Source organism: Microtus ochrogaster, unplaced genomic scaffold (genome assembly GCF_000317375.1).
Source record: "Microtus ochrogaster isolate Prairie Vole_2 unplaced genomic scaffold, MicOch1.0 UNK47, whole genome shotgun sequence".
Lineage (NCBI taxonomy): Eukaryota > Metazoa > Chordata > Mammalia > Rodentia > Cricetidae > Microtus > Microtus ochrogaster.
This window is the reverse complement of record NW_004949145.1, coordinates 1,979,880-1,985,682: the sequence shown is the minus strand read 5'-3', so window position 1 is coordinate 1,985,682 and position 5,803 is coordinate 1,979,880. Positions and strand designations below refer to the sequence as shown.

At 49.8% G+C, this 5,803-nt stretch overlaps 1 protein-coding gene across 11 annotated transcripts in view; it reads right to left on the bottom strand.

The window, feature by feature from the left end:
• Nucleotides 1-3,483: 3,483 nt before the first annotated feature.
• The window catches only part of Shisa7 (shisa family member 7), a 19,669-nt gene continuing 17,349 nt past the window's right edge, over nucleotides 3,484-5,803 (bottom strand). For all 11 annotated transcript variants that reach the window (XM_026777110.1, XM_026777111.1, XM_013354542.2 and 8 more), the window contains one exon: nucleotides 3,484-5,801. The gene's annotated coding sequence lies outside the window, so the exon portion shown is untranslated. The remainder of the gene's footprint in view (nucleotides 5,802-5,803) is intronic.

Genomic DNA, 5,803 nt, shown 5'->3' with positions numbered 1-5,803 from the left:
GGTCTCAAACTCACAGAGATCCACCTGCCTCTGCCTCCCGAGTGCTGGGATTAAAGGCGTGTGCCACCACCGCCCGGCTCAGGCAATGCTCTTAACCACTGAGCCATCTCTCCAGCCCGGTGGCGCAAGCCTTTAATCCCAGCAGAGGCAGGCGGATCTCTGTGAGTTTGAGGCTAGCCTGGTCTATAAGAGCTAGTTCCAGGACAGGCTCCAAAGCCACAGAGAAACCTGGCTCGAAAAACAAACAAACAAACAAACAAATAAATAAACAAAACACTAAAGTTAAAGGCACATGCCACACTTGTCTTGGCTTTCCCTTTTGATCCTGAGTGCTGGGATTACAGGCATATATTTGCCCCAGCCCATCTCTACTCTTCTCTCCCTCCATCTCGGCTTGCAGGAGGATTTGCACATTCAAACTTTGAGGTGAAAGCTTACATTGCAGAGACAGACACTTAGTGATGCCTTTAAATTTTTACATCTACGTATTTACTACTATTTCTTTATTTACTGAGTTTTATGTGATGTTTGCCTTCATGTATGTGTGTGAAAGTATCAGATGCCCTGCAACTGAAGTTACAAGCAAGTGTGAACTGCTATGTGGGTGCTGGGAAGTGAACCTAGGGACTCCGGAAGAGCAGCCAGTGCTCTTTTTTTTTTTTAATTTATTTTATTTAAATACCTTTTAAAATTTAATTTACATACCGACTTCAGTTTCCTCTCCCTCCTCTCTTCTCAATTCCACCTTCCCACCTACCCCTCCCCTTCTACTCCTCCACCTTCTCCCTTCAGCAAGGGTCAGGCCTCCCATGGGCCTGAACAAAGCTTGGCACTTCAAGTTGAGGTAGGACTGAGCTCCTGCCAGTGCTTCAAAGCTGGGTAAGGTAATCCAGCATGGGGGAACGGGTCCCCAAAGGCAGCTGAGCGCCAGGGACAGGTCCTGCTCTCACTGCTAGGAACTGTCACTCACATGCAGAGAGCCTAGGTTGGTCCCATGAGGTCAGGTCAGCTGTTTCTGTGGATCCTCCAACCCCCTCCTCCCCCCTCGTCATGACCCCCCCCCCGCAGCCAGTGCTCGTAACCGCTGAGCCATCTCTCCATCTCCCTATCTATCTCCCTATCTATCTATCTATCTATCTATCTATCTATCTATCTATCTATCTATCTATCATCTATCGTATGTGTGCGCGCACGCGTGCGTGTGCATGTGTAATTACAATCACTCATACAGGTGAATAATGGACACCCGAGGACCATTTGCAAATGTTGGTTCTCTCCTTCCACCATGTGGCTCCCAGGGATTGAACTCAGGCCAGCGGCTTGACTGCAAGTGTTTTTACTTGCCCAGCTACCTCACAGGCCCCAAAGCTTTCTTGGAGTTCACAAGTAGATTCACGAAGGCACCTCCCCCCCCCAGCAGAGAAATAATTGTGCCCATTGCCACACACTGCTTTGTCCTGGTTATCTTCAGCTGTCATCTTGACAGCCTTGGAAAGGCAAATCCTCAGCTGAGGGATTGCCTCCACGGGACTGGCCTGGGGCCGTGCCTGTGAGGCATTCTCTTTCTTTTTAATTTACTATTTTTTATTACAATTTTTTCATTTATTTTACATACCAACCACAGTTTCCCCTTCCTCCCTTCCTCTCATTTCCCTCCCCCATGTCTACCTGCACCGCATCCCCTCCTCCTTCATTCCGGAAGGGGCGGGCCTCTTGTAGCCAGGTAACAAGGAGCACCCTAAGAGGGACTATGGGTTTCCCTGGGAAGGGAAAGTAGATGAGATCTCCTGGGTAAACTGGGGCCAGGGCGGGGTGGGGTGGGGAATTGGAACATGAGGCATTTTCTGTGGTGATATTTTGTTTGTGTTTTAACAAATGAAACTTGCCTGAAAATCAGAGTGCGGAGCTAAGCCACTAGAGGCCAGGCAGTGGCCGCACACACCTTTAGTCCCAGGACTCGGGAGACAGAGGCTGGTGGATCTCTTTTAGTTCAAGGCCACCTTAGGCTACGCGAAATTGATCCAGTCTAAAAGAGAAACAGAGCACACAAAAGTGATCCCAGCACTTGGATCATATGCCTTTAATCCCAGCACTAAGGAGGTGGAGACAGGAGTCCTATGGCTGTGTGGAGAGGGGAAGATAAGGCAGGAGGAGACAGGAGCTCGGTACAATCGGGAAGAGGCAATCTGAGGACAGGGTCACCCCTTTGGTCTGAGCATTGGTAGAGGTAATAACTCTAGTGACTGCCTGCTCTGCTTCTCTGAGCCTTCAGCTTTTACCCCTTGATAGCTGATTCTGGGTTTTTATTAAGACCAAAAAGAATTACATACATATATATTAAGGTTTATTACTTATTATGTCTACAGTGTTCTGTCTGTATGTGTGTCTGCTTGCCAGAAGAGGGCACCAGATCTCATTACAGATCTCATTACCTCTGGGCCATCTTTCCAGCCTCTTATTTGGTTTTTTGAGACAGGGTTTCTTTGCAGCTTTAGAGCCTGTCCTGGAACTCACTCTGTAGACCAGGCTGACCTTGAACTAACAGAGATCTGCCTGTCTCTGCCTTCTGAGTGTTGGGATTAAAGGTGTCTGTCACCACTGCATGGCCAAAAAAAACCTATTAAAAAAAAAGAAAAATGTGGAAATACAGCTCACTGGTACAACGCAGGTTTAGTATGCATGAGGCCCTACATTCAGCCCTTACTATTACACACACATACACGCGGTAGATAAATATAGTATTAAAAACTAAAGGAACTGGAGAGGTGAAGTAGTTGTTAAGAGCACTAGTTGATCTTGCAGAGGACCAAGTGTGATACCAAGCACTCACCAAGAGCTCAGCCTATCTGTAACTCCAGTTCCAGGGGACCTGACACCCTCTTCTGAACTTTGAGGGTACCAAGTACATACATACTACACAAACATGTATGCAGGCAAAATAACCATATATGTATATATAGATGGTGGTATATATGTAATTATATACTTTTATATTTCACACTATATATTTTTATTATATGTATATTATATATCATATATAATAAAAATTTAATAGAAGAAACAAAGCAAAATCATGAGTAAATAGCACATTAAAATGCCCCTTTCAGCTGGGCAGTGGTGGCACATACCTTTAATCCCAGCACTCAGGAGGCAGAGGCAGGCTCATCTTTGAGTTCAGGGTCAGCCTGCTCTACAAAGTGAGTTCCAAGACAGCAGAAACCCTGTCTCAGAAAAGAAAAGAAACAACAGCAACAACAACAACAACAACAACAACAACAAAAATAACTCCCCTTCTTTCTCTGACTCCTCAGCTTCATGGGACACAAGGTGACGGGCATCTCTGAGCTTTCTGGAAACACCTTTAGAAGGTGCCTTTAGAAGTTTCTCCCTTGACAAATATCATTTTGCCTTTGGCCAAGCCTCTATCTACTACAAAGGGGGAGGAGGTCCCCAATTTCCCAGTGAAAACCTGGAGACTGGAGATCAGGAAAAAACAGCTGTTTATTCCAAAACAAAAACCACCCCCCACTGAGCGCCAGCTCTTCTCGCTGTCTTCACCAGGAAGTCGAAGGTGGGTTCAGCACAGGAAGGAAGAGTAGGGGAGGGGAGAGAGGCTGGGATTCAGAGGTGTGGAGGGTCCTCCGGTGGAGCACTTCAATCTGACATCTCCTCTGCAAGCCCCAGCCAGAAGGGGAGCTGCTTCCCTGCACGGCAGTGCACACCCCGTTCATGTGTGTTTGTGTGTTTACTGGGGAACAGTGGGGAAGACTCAGAAGGCCAGGTCCCAGCTCTGGAAGCATCGTGGTGCTAGTGGGGTGGGGGGTGAGACCTCTCCCCACTATGGCTTTATTGAAATAAGAGGTCAAGGCTCCTGGGTCAGGCAGGTGAATGGAGGGTTAGAGGCTGGGGGGCTGGGAGGGCAGATCCCAGGAAGGAATCCAAGTTAGGAAGGAGGGAGGGAGAGACTGAGAGAAGGGGGCAAACAAAAGCCGAAAGCTCCCGCACCCCTGCGATGCTGGGGGCTGAAGAAAGCTGTGTGTTCCGTGGGAGTGTTAAGCGCGCTTGAAGGGAGGCCCTAGAATGGAAGAGGAGCCCACGGAACTTCTATTAGCTGGGAGACTGAAAACCTGGCGCTGGAGTTTAGGAGGATTGGTGGTGACATCCTACCTTCCTCGATGGTGAGACCCTGGCACCATCTATCCCATCCAGGCTCTTGGCGAGAAGGGATGAGCACAGAGGCCAATATTTGGTGGGGTAGAAGGGTATAAGAGGGAGAGGGCGGCCTAGAGGAGGGAGAAGAGCCCCCTCCTCGCCTTGGGGGCTGGGAGGGGGACATGTAGCCCTTTAAGAGTGGGGAATGGCCGCCCCCCTGAAACATGGCTATATGTACAGAGAACTGTGTGGAGGGTCAAATTGTGCACTGGGTGTTAGGGACTCCCCGGTGTGTTACGGGAAGGGGTGAAGGAGCACCCTTCTTGGCCTTTGCAGGTGAAGGTAGCAGTGGCCAATGCTCTCAGGTATCCCCACCCCGGGAACTGGCCAAACTGGTGGTTTGCCAGCTGTGGCATCTTCCCACAGGCCAAGATTCTAAAGAGAGTTTGGCCCGAGCTAGTGAGTTCTGATCTGGTGGTGGGGTCCAATTAACAGTGGGGTAGGGCAGTGATGCCGCCCAAGGGCTGGGAAGCCCCACCTCTGCTACTGCTGTGGAGTCACTGGGTTGACCCTGTCACCGATCTGATGGCTGGGTGAGGGACAGTGGTGACACAAGGAAGAGTTTGGATGCACTCACCAGTGGGTGAAGGAGGCTGGCCAAGGCCACATCTGGACCCAGGTATGTATTCAGATCAGGAGCGAGGCAGTGACATAATCAAGAAGGGCCAGAGTGGGGGAGGGGGACACTATCTGAGGGAGACAGCTGGCTCCACCCTAGTCCTGCGGAGGGAATGGGAAATGGCCTGTTGTGCTGGTTCCCCTGAAGGGAGGAACTGTAAATGCCATGAGACCCCAGAGGACCCTAAGATGGTGGATCCTGGCAGATGGCACACAAGTGCCATGGGTCCTGGAAGATGAGGACACAGTTTTAACATGGATTCTGGGAGGCAGTGACACCATGACTGAAGTGAACTCTGGAAATGATGGCATTATTTGTTGTCATGGATCCAGGAGGTGATGACACCATGGTTATGGGAGGCCCCAAGGATAACGATATCACTGGGTCTCAGGGACCCTAGGTCATGGAGACACTGGGGTTCGAGTAGGTCCTGGGAGATGAAGACACCATTGGCAATTATGGCTGATTGGAGGTGATGCACCATGGTTACAGTGACTCCTGATGAGTCATGACAGGACACGATTGGAGTGGGGCCTGGAGGTGGTGACACCATGGCTCTCGTGGATTCCTGTGGATTATGACTGTGACACTCAGATGGATCCGGGATGTGGCGATGCATGGCTGCGTGAATCCAAGGACACCACAGCTGCAGTGGATCTTATGAAGTGGTGACATCATAGCTCTGGTGGCTGAGACATGAGACGTGGTGGAAGTAGATCGTGGGAGATGGCAACACTGTGATGATGAGAAACATCGGCACTATCCGTCCTAACAAGTCCTCTTGGAGAGTGCCACCACGAGGCATAATGGATTTTGGAAGATAAGGACATCATCGGTCATGGCACAACTAGGGAGACAAGAACATCATGGTTGTAGTGGCTCCTGAGAGATGAGGACAGCATGGTTCTGATGGCTCCTGGGAGATGATGGGGACCTATGGCTGTAGTGAATGCTGGGAGATGATGGGGACCT